At 35.0% G+C, this 13,470-nt stretch overlaps 1 protein-coding gene across 2 annotated transcripts in view; it reads left to right on the top strand.

Annotated features, from left to right (window-relative positions):
- The window catches only part of TMTC2 (transmembrane O-mannosyltransferase targeting cadherins 2), a 481,591-nt gene that overhangs the window by 296,499 nt on the left and 171,622 nt on the right, over window positions 1-13,470 (top strand). The gene's annotated exons all lie outside the window — the stretch shown is intronic.

Genomic DNA, 13,470 nt, shown 5'->3' with positions numbered 1-13,470 from the left:
ATGTTTCAATTATAGAGGCTAAATAAAGACACAGGCACATCCTGTAATTTTTATTATTTTCTGGTTATCAAAATTTATAGCACAGTGTTATGATTTTCCATCTTTTGGTTTTATTAATGTTTGACTTCACCATGGCATGGGTTGGTGGCGTGAGTTTTCTGGACTTCAAAGTGATGCTGGAGTTCATTGCTGTATTGAAGCTGTCTAACGGGGCATAGTACCAGGGACAGGCACGACCCATGCATTTGAACAAGGGCATGTTAAGCATGGGGCAGGGAGCCAGCCGGAGCGTTCCAGTCAGGTCTTTTAACCAAGCCCTCTCACTTCCCCTGTAAGTACGTCATCCGAACTTCCTGAGTGCCCGGCACGCACCTGGAAAAAAACCTCTTGCTTGTCTCCCAGCAGGGTTCTTAGGGCCATGAGCCAGTCAAAATGACTGACAGTTCAATCAGGGAACATCCACTAAACCACAACTGTTAAAGCAGACAGAATTCCCGTAAGATGAATGCTTTTTGGACCGAATCCAAAGAGAATAATCTGTTAAAACAAGTTGTCTAATCTTATGAGTTAACTTGAAAAGAGAAGTGGATGCAGGGTGAATTGCAAAATGTTTACACGTGTGCATTCAATTTATTTAATTTTAAATAATTAGGGCATGGCAATGATTAGTGCTAATTGGAGCTGTGTCGGGCTGAATGAATTATCCAAATATGTTTTGAAGACTCATGAGAGATTTTTGCCGTAAATCTTACTAAACTCTAGGATTTTTTTATTGATACTGCTAAAAAGCAAAGATCTACATCTTAATGAAAAATACCAGATTTTTACACAGTTTGAAATGATTTGAAATGTAGTACTTTAATGATGGCTACAAAGGCTGGACATGCTTAAAAAGGATGCTTAATAGGGAGAATTTTAGTGGCCCTCAAAATAGGTATTTAATAAATGCAGAATTCTTTTGTTTAAACTAATATGAAGTGAGATCAAACTTGTGGGTCGTTTTGAAGTCTTATTCAAGTGGAAGACAAACACTGCAGTGGCTACGTGGGTTGCACTGTGGTCAAGTTCCTTTCTGTTTCAAAATCTTCCTGTGAAGTTGCCTATGAACTTTCTGAATACCTCATGTCCCATATGTAATCTTTAAGTTACTATATGATTAAAATTTAATTGCAAATCTCATTAAAAGAAGGAAAAAATAGGTAGATGCCATTTACGCAAAGATTTCATCTGTTTAGATTGGTAGCCACCATCACCAGAAGGCTCCAAAATTTGCATTTTGCCAAGTTGCTTCTGGCAGGAAGGCACTCTTGGCGTGTCTTCAGCACAGAACCTGAACTGAAAACCTTTTTAGTATTTTTGTCTGTTCTCAAACATCTGGCTCGTGGCCACTGGGCTGCTCTAGCAGTCATTTCTCTGTCTGCATAACATGAAAGATGCCACTAGTTTATTATTCATAAAGGAAGTAGGATTTGAGGGTCACCCTTTATGATTAATTTCAGCTAATAAAGGCGTGCATTTAAAAATGCATATTCAGTATTAACTGGTGCTCTTCGAAAGGTAATCTCATTTATTTATAATAAGTAGTGCCATCTAGGTTACTATTTACCTTTCAAAAGAATATCACTTTCTGAGTAATAAGTGCATAGATGTGAGAGATACCTCTTGATGAGAATTTGAATTATATTTTCCCCCTTTCCCGCATCACCCATTCCCTAGACTATATTTTTGTTTTTAACGTATTTTCAAATTACTAGGCTTAGGTTACTGCTGATGTCACTACTTTGCTGCTCCTTACATCTCTTCTTATATTAAAGAGAACAAACCAAATAGTCTACCAGCAAAAGATTTGAAAGTAGAGGTGTTTTTTCTGTAATAGATTCTAGTAACCATAGCTCCCCTTACTAATAGGATGCACGGCATGGGCAGTTGTTTGTTCTGTTTTCTTTTAGGCAGGGGTGATAGGGAGGATAGGTGATGACCCGGTCTGCTTGCTCAGGAAAACCAGAATGTTCTACTCAGGGGTTCTTATTGAGGACTAATAATTATAATGCCGAAGTATGTGCCAGAGTGTTGTCTGGGAATTTCTGAATAGTTGTAGCCACCAGATATGGAAAGAAGAATTTAAAAATTGATGGATGCTTTCACAAGTGAAAAGGTTTTTTTTCAAAAATTCTAATTACTCTGCCTCAGTTTCCCCAATCAAAAACACAAGTGTTCTTTTATAAATCAGTGGGCATTTTGAGAATAAAGACAAAATCCACATAAGAAATGAAGAGAGGAAGGGCTACAATTTTATTTTTGAGAAAGAGTAAATAGTTGTCCATATTGACATTGAATTTACTCTTTATGTTTAGCAGAAGACAAGCATAATTATAGAGTGGGAACATATTTCTATTTAAAAACATTAAGCATTACAATTATGCTTATTAGTGAATATCTACCCATAAGATATGTATGTTGTTTTATTTATATGTATAAAATCTTCTTTTTCTCCTTGGTGTCTTTTGTGTCTTCATAGGAAGTCTCCCACACTCATTAAATAGCTGTCTATTATATGATCTTTGAGAGAGGACGACCGTGTCTTGGCCTCCCCACAGAGTGAAGTCTCATTATAATTTGTCTCTTTATGTTTGCAAAATGCTGGGCTCACATGCTTAACTCATTAATGAGACTGGAACGCGTCTCATAATGGCCAGTTTGTCGCACTAAAGCCACACGGAGTTAAAAGAATGTTGCAGTTTAATCCATTGGCCCAGGAAATCCATGTGCAATGCAGTTGCCCAACTTGAGGAGAGATCGATGGAAAAAAGTTCCTTTTCCAATTCAGTGAATTTTGAGGTCTTTTATCTTGATCTCACCCTCATTGGAAGTATTCTCAAAGTCTAGGGAAAGAGGTTTCATACAAACCAAAAGTGTTTTGATAGCTAAAGAGAGGTGTCCTCTTTTGTTTAAAGCATTTTTTGTTTCTTAGGTCACAAAGGATATTTGCATCACATATTTTCTTCATAAAGGCTGGATTGTTTCATAGCTAAGCTGTTTTTGACCATGGCGCACTGCCTGGTGGGAAGTGTTAAACCTCTTATTTTTGGCTAAACAAGATTACTCTGAAGGCTGACATCTGGGGGGGCTAGCTTTTAGTGTAATGGGTTAGAGGCTGTGGCCCACCCCTTGCCGTTACAGTAATTGAACTCTTTGGGTACTTGTGTTTCTAATAGTTAGTTCTAGAAGCAGCTTGCCATGGGGACGCAAGAAATTGCTAACTGCTTGATTTCCCCGCGTTAGCTTAATGAAGAAGAATGGGTCACCATGCCAACAAAAACACCCTAGCAATGGGTTTAGAAAGCATCTTTCCCTGAATACTTACTTCTCATTTGGGGGTTTCTAGTAAACTACAAAAGCTGTGGAGTGTCAGACAAAACCCAAACAGGATTTGAAATCAATATATCATGTCTCGTCGAATCCATATAAACAGCTGTGGTCATTTGAACTGAATTTAATTTCATTCTTTTGTTCTATCCTTTAAAGTTTGAAGACATTTAAAATGTTAAGACACTTATGTTGCTGTTAATTTTCAGTTATTAATATGTCTTTACGTGCAGCTTTCAGATAGCTATCCAACCCGTCTACTTCATTTCATTTGGTTTCTAACAGCTTTTATTCTAGTAACAGCCATTCTTTAAAGTAGACTTTATTTTCGTAGAACAGCTTTACGTTTACAGAAAAATTGAGTAGAAAAGAGTTCCCATATAGTTCACATCCACTTTGCTTGTTATTGACGTTTCACATTAGTATAGTATATATGTTACAACAAATTGACCAATGCTGATTTGTTATCATTAAGTAAAATTCATAGTGTATTGAGATTTCCTCCATTTTTACCTAATGCTCTTTTCCTGTTCCAGAATGCCACCTGGGATATCATGTCACATTTATTTGTCACATCTCCTTAGGCTCTTCTTGGTTGTGATGGCTTCTCAAACTATTTTTGATAACCTTGACAGTTTCGAGGATTCCTAGTCAGATCTTTTGCAAAATGCTCTCCTTTGGAATATGCCTGATGGTTTTTCGTGATTAGACTGGGTTTATGGGTTTTGAGAGGAAGAACATAGGTAAAGTGACCTTTTCATCACATAATATCAAGGATGAAGTGGGCATGCTATCAACATGACTTACCACAGTGCAGGTTAACCTTGGCCAAGGGAGTTCTTGAAGCAGGCTCCTGTGTCCCCTTGACACTTCGACATATCCCGTCTGTGTGTGTGTGTGTGTTTTGTGCCCTTCCCTACTTCCTAGCACTACAGAATGCTCCAGGCTCATCTTGTATACTTCTTGCCCCAATAGCAAAGTTAATCCATTTCTCCAAGGAACTGTGATTCTTTTTATTGGAAAATGGTATTAGAAATCAAAATGTGAACACCAGGTAATGCCTTTTAAGAAATTAAAAAAAAAAAACAAACCCACAAATGTTTAAGTAAAATTAAGAAGAGTTGCTTTCAGGTATGCTTAAATGAAAGAATAGATAGACATCTTCAGTTTCTTCTCTTTACGTTACATTTTTAAAATGTTCTAAATAAAATGTTCATTCTTACCAGTGTTAGCTATTATCATATATATGAATAGATCCTGTGAGGGATTTCAAGTAGGTTAATAGTTGTGATTGTAATTGAAATAAGGAAAAAAAAAAACCTGTTGTCTCTGGTGACCTTTTACTATCAAATCAACCCAAATATGTTTGACTTTAAACTTTGGAAAATATTGTGTGTCCCTCATTACATCAACTACATGAAATATGCTTTGACACTGTACAGTTTTATATAACTCTAGTCTCCCTTGATGAGAACCTGGTTTGGTAACTTATAATCTAGTCTAAAAAATCCATACATTTTCATCAGTGAATTTCAACCTATAATTGATTTTATTTGCTGCTAAATATTTATCTGGATATGTGCAAGTACTTTCTGCTGGATGGCTGACCTTAACAGACAGTATTATGGTGTATTATAGCGTCAGCTTGATTGAATGGAAGAATTCCTTATAATCTAAAGTGCTAAGTATCTCACTAACATACTTTGTTACACCCTTAATCTTTAAATTCTTTCCTCACAAAGACTAGATGTGCCCATCCATCGAACCTCTTTATAGCTTTTGAAATACCAGACGTTAAAATTCTTTTATCTTGCCTGTTGATATGGAATAAAAGTTTCTAGTGTTGCATAGGAGGTGTTTATTAATAAAGAAACCCATTTTTTTCCTTGCAGGGGACTAGAACTACCCCAACAATTTGATTATGGCAAAATTTGATTCATCACATGAAATATTCTAGGAAAAAAACACTTAGTTTTACTTTTAGCCATGTAGTCCTTCTTGTCATATATTCAGAAAAACATGCTTTTATATTCATGTTTTGGGGTGAGCCTCCAGCAAGAGCTATTTTAGAAAGGAGGGCAGCTGGGAGAAATCCTATATTATTGATATAAGCAAAGCTTTTGACGTCAGTGATGAATGGTGGATACAAAATAGAGGATGCTCAATTTTTGTTATGTCTGGATAACCTTTTCTCTCAGTTATTCTTATAGCTTTCAGATACTGATTTTTATCTACTTTATTATTACAACTCTACTATCATTGCCAAGGGCTTAATTTGGAATTAAATGAGCCTTATGCTTAAGTAATTTATTTCCATTAGTTTGCCAAAAAGTAAGTCCCATGATGGTTTTTAATACTCTTAAGGCAGAATGTTTACATTTTTCTTTCATTGAGTCTAAAATAATCCTTTTCAGCTTCCTTTATGTCTGACAAGATCTGACATCAGAAGACAATATTGACAATGCCATCACGAATGGCAGTTTTCCTTGAATAGTAGAGAGGTGAGCTCTTATAGTTGCTTTTTGCTTTTCTCTTGTGTTACTTCTGTAGTCAAAGACTCTCCATAGAAGAAAATCACTACAGGGCCTCTCTGTAAAGACATCATGGTTAGTTAACATGACAAGATCTTCTCACCAGCTTTGCCTTCATGTTTCTGGTGACGTGTGGGAAGGATTTGGTACTTTACGATACATTTCTCATTATTTGCTTATTAAGCTGGCACTCCATTCTTGTTTTCCACTAGTGCATCCAAAGACTAGAGGTCAAATTGTCAGTCTTAAACTTTATATTCTTAGCTGATTTCTCTTCTTAGCTTAAAGAATAACTTTTAAAAAGATGAATAGATTTGAACTTTTAGAGGAGCTAGACTTTTAGAAAGCAGATTAATATCATTCTGTAAATGTGGTTCCATGAAGGAACCCCGTCCATTCAATAATTGGCATAAAATGTTGGATAAGAATGTTTTTAGGGATGCAGTAATTTTCCTATTTCTAATTCCAGTTTGGGATTGAAGTTGTAGTCAGGAGAATTTTCCTCCAGAACGCATGTCATTGCTTTTATGTATACTTTTCATGGAGACTGATGGAGACAGGCAAAAAATATTATGATGTAAAGGTGACAAGGCCAAGTTTCTGTATATGATGACAACTAAGTTCTTTTTAAATGGCCTTGGAGTTGTGCAACATTGTTTAATATGTGAGCCTTTGTAAGGTACTGAGTGAGGATTTATCATAACAGGATTCAAAATATATGAGATGACAGGTATAAACAGACTTCTGGTTTGAGGGTCAGAGTTAGTTTAAGAATAATTGATTTGAATACCTACAAATGTCAGGGTCTGTATTGACCTCTGAGGATTCAAAGACGTGTCAGTTATTATAGCTCAGATATAAAAGAGTGCTTTTGGGTAATGTTATCATAATTTTGTATCCTAACTGTTGAATTGTGAAACAAAGAGATTTTCTAGCAAAATTAAGGTAAGGATCACAAAATAATTATAGGTAGATTGAATAGGGACAAGGAAACTTTTTTTAAAATTGATACTTAATTATAAAATAACAGCTACAGTAAATACTAAAGATAGGAAACTATGGAAACTAACATATCAGACACTTAAGTGCCTGTAGTAGAATTTATATTTGTTAGCATTATTTGTGTATTTGTTTCAGAAAAATTGTTGAACCCACGAAATAGAAGTTTAGGCATATCAGGTTATCAAACCTTTTTGTTTTTACAATAAAATTTTGGGGGCTATGAATAAATAGCAACCACTCAGGAATTTGAAGCCATCTTTGTCTCTTACCAACCAATCAGTCAATCCATCTCCTTGCACTGCCCTGCTCTGCCCTGCCCCAGGGAGTTCATCATGTCATGTTTAGTGTAATTATTTCTAGACTTGGAAAAAAAAAATCTTTGCATACATATGTATGCATTTGTGAAACACATGGTGTTTTATCTGAATGGCCAGTATGATTTTAGAATATGCATATTCTGCGAGTTGATTCTTACAAATCATGCTACTGTGTAGTGATTTTGTTTGTCTTAGTTTATGTAGCGTTACTTCATGTTGGTGTATATGTATGCATATATATAGGTATCTCTTTATATATGTTATACATATAGTTTATATATGTGGTTTTCCTTTTAATTACCTTATAGATTAGATAACATGGTTATACCATGATTTATTTTCATATTGCACTATTGAAGTTTTTAGCTATTTCGTTATTTTGCTTTTATAAATAATGCTGCATTAGATGGCGCTGTATTTAAATCTAAGAGGTTTTGTTAGAGAGTATGTAACTAAATCCAGATTACCAAATAGCAGGGGATGCAAATTATTAGTTTTCCTAAATACTTCCAAATTTCCCACCAAAACTGTAGAATTTATATTTTCCCAGTGTGTGATAGTTATTGTTTCAACACAATTTCAGTGACTTTTATATCCAGTTTTTTTTTTCACTCAGATTCATTTCAAATACATTGCTTTTGCTTTACCTTTCATTTATATTAATGAATGCGACTGAGCATCTTTAAAATATTTATTGTCTTTTCTCTGATTTTCCATCTGTGTTTTTAAATCTGTATTTTCTATTGTATTATTTGCTTTTTGTGGTTCATACTTGGAAGGCTCTTTTTTTCTTTTCTGGAAACAAATCCTCTGCCTTCTATATTTTGCAACAAGACTTGAATATTTCAACCCTGAGTTCTACTTATTACAAAGATCTCAATTCCTTTGTAGCCTGACCTTCATGACACTCATTTATTATGCTAAGAATTCAGTTTGTCCCAAAGCCTGGGATAAAGCATTATTTATACTTCATTATGGTTTATTCATTTTGAATGAGGAAAACATGCTTCAGACTTTGTAAAATGAAAGCCAGAGTCTAACAGTATTTTTTTACTGGCAGTACTAAGAATTAGACTTGTGCAGATATGCAGTAATTCTCAACCTCAGCCACATTAGAATCTCGTATAGAGATTTTATTCAGACTGGGGCATGGGTATTTTTAAAAGCTTACAATTGATATTGATGGTCCTTTAGGTTTGAAAAGTATCATTTAAAGCACAGTGATTCTTCTCCTTCCAAAATGTTTTTCTGGACCCACACCATAAAAGAATAGAGTACACAAAGTTTGAAGAGCACATGGTCTCTCATCTCTTCTTACAGGTGTGTGTCCCGCACGTAGAAGAGTGCACATAAGGCAGCCTTAATGATATGTGTGTTGGATGAACTGATGCTGTTTGTGCTATTAAATTGCATTCATTTTCTAATGCTCCCAATCAAAGGTACTACTCAGATTATGTTTAAGTTTCCCAGACTTTGGAGTCTCATCTTCTATGTGCTTTTTTTTTTTTTTTTTTTTTTTAAGCACTCTGACTTTAAAGTCTATGGTGGCAACTCATCAGAACTCTCATGCCTTATCTTGGAAATACCTGTGTTGAATCCATTTGATGCACCAAGCCAAGAACAACAACAAAAATGAAGAAATGCTGAGGCTATTTGTATAGTCACTTAGTTACTGGTTGTAGCTCAATGAAAGTTTTAGTTCGATTTAATGCAAAAATCAGAGCATAGGGACTGAAATTAACAAATAAAACCTTTCTATGCTTTTTTTTCCCTACCTTATTTTTAATGCCATCTCCAGAAGAATAGTGAGTGTGAGGTTAGAAGAGAGATTTAGTTTTATCAAAATCCCATTTGTATAGGTGATAACTTTAAACAAAACTCTATGAGAAGGCATTAAAGAGATTTGAAAGTTGCAATTTCCAATTTAGGCTTATACTTAAAAAGATGGCCGCCAATCATGAGGCCTTAGAAAATCTTCCACTTTCAACATTTAGCATCAGTTTTCATGGAAGGGGCATATAGCACAGTGGTAGAGTGCATGCTTAGCATGCACCAGATCATGGGTTCACTTCCCACCACGCCATTAAAAATAAAAATAATCCCCCCCACCAAAAAAACACATCAATTTTCTTTTACCTGTTAGCTCAGTTTTCCTTTAATAGTGTTATTTCAGTCCTGGCAGACTTTACCATTAAGGTAGAATGAATGTATAAGAGCATCTCACTTCAAAACCTTAGTGTCTCTTAATCTTAGTTATTATGTCGATTGTTTCAATTGGAGACTATATGAAAATGTTTTACAGTGTAAAGCATGTCATAAATTAATGCTAGCATTTTCATTTTCATCACTTTCTCAGCACTTAGTCATCTTATAAAATATTTAATTTTGAATAGTTTTCATTACTCACATCTTTATTTTGGAGTTTAATATATTCAAATATTCTTTCAGCATAATTAATACTAGAATCATTGTTACCATATCTTCAGTCTTAATATTTTATTTTGACAATAACTTTACTATAACTTAATATAGAGATGACTTACTAAAAATGAATGGATAAGATAGTTTTGCCTTATGATGGTTCTGTCTTTAGGCATAAACTAGAATTATGTAATCATTGAGACTAAGTTCTTTTGGAGTTTCATGACTAGCAGAGAAACCTGATTACACTTCCCTCCCCATGTGGTTCTCCTACTCATTTGCTTTTCTTGCCTGATTACAGCTGTTTTGTAATGCCCTCTCCCTCCCTCTCCTCCTCTCTCCTTATGCCATCAGAAGATACTGTAATAGAATGGCCTTAATCACACTTGGTATACTTACTTAACACTTAGTTACTAAATGGACTTCTGGTACAAATTCAAAATTGAGTTGTTTTTCAAGACTTGTCTTCTTTATGATACCTAATACCTTGCCTCATTTATCTTTGCCAAATGATATTTGTAATCTAAGAATATTTGTGTAATTTTCTTGTGTAAGCTAAGAATACTTAATTATGTGATTGATCCATCAAGTTATTACAGCATTTAATGTATGGTTTTGTGTGGTTTTTTCCCTAAAAATCAAGAACTTTTAGGACTTTTGCTAGGTAGAATTTCAGAGGAGCAAAGGAATAGTTTGCAAAAGTTACTCTTAGATGATGAGTCTTTAAACCATTGCATTTTTCCAGGACACACCTCAAATTGAAAGGTTAGTGATGACTGAATATATTACCCCTCCTATCATTAAAAATGCCCCATAGCATCATATAAATTAATTTTGAGCAGAAGTCTGTCACAGGTGTTTCTACAGCACTGAGGGAATTAATTCTGTGAATTCAGCATTACCATGATCTTGTATTAATGAGCAGTTTCCATTTTGGGCATTTTGAGTTTGAGGTACCTAAGGTATCTATGACTATGCCCAACAGGTAAGGAAAGTTAAGGTGGTGTTATTAGTATTTACTCATAATTTTTTAAAATCATGAAACTTGCCGAGACCATTGGCTTCAGAGGAGAGATGGAACAGATGGTTTATGACGAGTTCTGTGTCTTCCAGCAATTGGAAATAGTGTGAGTGAGAGAGGAGAGTCCAGGGGCAGTTTAATACAGAGACTGTTTTAATGGAAGTTGTACATGCTCAGGGTAGATTGCTTTGTGGACTAGATTTTTTTTCTTTTTTTGAGGTATAATTGACACTTAACAGTATATCAGTTTTAGGTATACTACATAATGATCTGGCATATGATTATATTGTAAAATGAGCACCTTAGTAAGTTTAGTTAACATCCATCAAGACAAGCAGCTACAAAAATTTGTTTTACTCTTGTGATAACAGTATTGTTTAACTGCAATACAATATTGTTTACTATAGTTACCATGCTATATGTTACGTCCCCAGGACTTATCTTATAACTGGAAGTTTGTACCTTTTGATCACCTTTATCTGTTCACTCATTTTGCTCACCCCCCAACCCCTGCATCTGGCAGCCACCAATGTGTTCTCTTTATGAGTTGTTTTTTAAAAAAATATTCCACCTATAAGTGAGATCATACAGTATGTGTCCTTCTCTGTCTGACTTATTTCACTTAGCATAATGCCTTCAAGGGCCATCTGTGTTGTTGCAATTGGCAAGATTTTCTTTTTTATGGTTGAGTAATATTCCATTATACATATATAGCACATTTTCTTTTAGATTCCTTCATCTGTTCACTTAGGATGCTTCTATGTCTTGGCTATTGTAAATGATGCTCTAGTGAACATGGAGGTGCAGATATCTTTTTGAGAAAGCAATTTTGTTATCTTCAGTTAAATACTCAGAATTAGAATTGCTGGATCATATGGTCATTCTATTTTTAAATTTTTGAGGGACCTCCACACTGTTTTCTGTAGTGGCTGTACCGATTTACATTCTTACCAACAGTGTAAACCAGTTCCTTTTTCTTTCTCTCCTTGTGAACACTTGCTGTTTCTTGTCTTTTTGATGATAGCCATTCTTACAGGTGTGACATGAGAGTTCATTGTGGTTGTGAATTGCATTTCCCTGTGGATTAGTGATGTTGAGCACCTTTTCATATACCTGTTGGCCATCTGCATGTCTTCCCTGGGAAAATGTCTGTTCAGATCTTCTGCCTATTTTTTATAGATTGTTGCTTTTTTTTTTCTATTAAGTTGTATGAGTTTTTTATGTATTTTGGATGTTAACCCTTTTACCAGATACATGACTTGCAACGTTTTCTCACATCTAGTAGGTTGCCTATTCATTTTGTTGCATGTCCTTTGCTGTGCAGAAGCTTTTGAGTTTGGTATAGTCTCACCTGTTTATTTTTGCTTTTGTTGCCTTTTATGGATTTTTTTTTTTTTTACCTAAATATTTGGCATATTCTTTGGAAGATTCCAAGCACCATTCTGAATGTTTTTGGGGAAGATGGTTCTGTACAGTGCCGGAATGTGTGCAGTAAGAGATCGCATTACCAGTGAATCATTAAAATTGGGGTATAGTGTCTGTCCTTCCCCCCACCCCCACTGCCTCTTCAGGACTTAGATTGTTTGAAGTCACCAAATTGTTACTCAGGTTGAAAGTGCTTGCCAGAAAATTCTCATTAACATGGATGTCTTTTGGCTTTTCTCTTATAATTTTGTCTTTCTCTTAAAATAATTAAGTCCATTATTAAAGTTATTTTATTTATTTTAAAGTTTATTTTTTATTTTATTTTTGAAAAGTTATCATCAACATGAAAAATTTGAGATTCACAGGGAGTCTTATTAAATGTTTGATGTCACTGATGTCATTGAGAGTACCAGAGTAGCAGATGAAATCCAGTTTATAAATTCTACAAGGAGAATCAAGACAGTTAAATGGGGACTGGCATAGACATAGAGGTTTTCCTCATTATCCGAAAGTAGATTGTTCCTGTGGAACCTTTTGTAAGCTGAAATGGCGTAAAGCAAAGAACAGTTACTTGGACACACCTTGCTAAATGATGCATAAAATAAATCAAGATAAAGTGCAGATGCTCAGATGCTCACAGTTCAAAGCTATGACAGCTTGATGCTGAGATGCTGAGTGAGGTTCTCAAGGAAGAAACTTGGCAGTGTCACTTTCAGTGCTTGGGGTACGTACTGCCTCTATAAATGGCCCCCTGAAAAAACAAATGCTGAACCTATTACACGCTTCACCTTTTTCTGTATAGTGAAAATCCTTGGATTTTTTGGTTTTGTTCTGTTAACGAAAACAGGTACTACTTTAGGGCTTTTATAAAAAGCAAAGTGGCACAAAGTGAATTTTTGGAAAGCAGGGGATACCTGTAGCTAAATGCCATTTCTCCTTTGAGCCATGCAGAATCCTATATGCTGCATATTCTTTGGCATGTCTGTTCTTTGTTTTCCCCGGAATTTAAACTATAAAATGAAGGAAGACAATTACTAGACGTCTATTATATCTCATATAGAGTGCTAAGTACTTCTGCATCATGGTCTCATTTTGACATGGCACCAATTCCAAGAGGGAAAGGGGAATGTATTCAACCCATTTTATAGAGGTCAAGAAATTGAAGGTTTGGTTATTGGTATTTTAGAGAGGAACAAGAAGAAAAGATACTCATCAAAAGTTACATACAGCATAGGATCCCACAGTCCATTTTCTTAACTCAAAATATCCATAAGCGTGTTTAAAGGAGATAGAATTGAAGTCACATATTTGAAACCTAATGCTGTGTTTTAAAGGTTCATTTAAAAATATTTTTCATCTCTAAGTGTTAAGTAAAGTCTTCCAATGC

The sequence above is a fragment of the Camelus bactrianus genome, chromosome 12 (assembly GCF_048773025.1).
Source record: "Camelus bactrianus isolate YW-2024 breed Bactrian camel chromosome 12, ASM4877302v1, whole genome shotgun sequence".
Taxonomy (NCBI): Eukaryota; Metazoa; Chordata; class Mammalia; order Artiodactyla; family Camelidae; genus Camelus; species Camelus bactrianus.
This window is presented reverse-complemented; position numbering and strand designations above follow the sequence as displayed.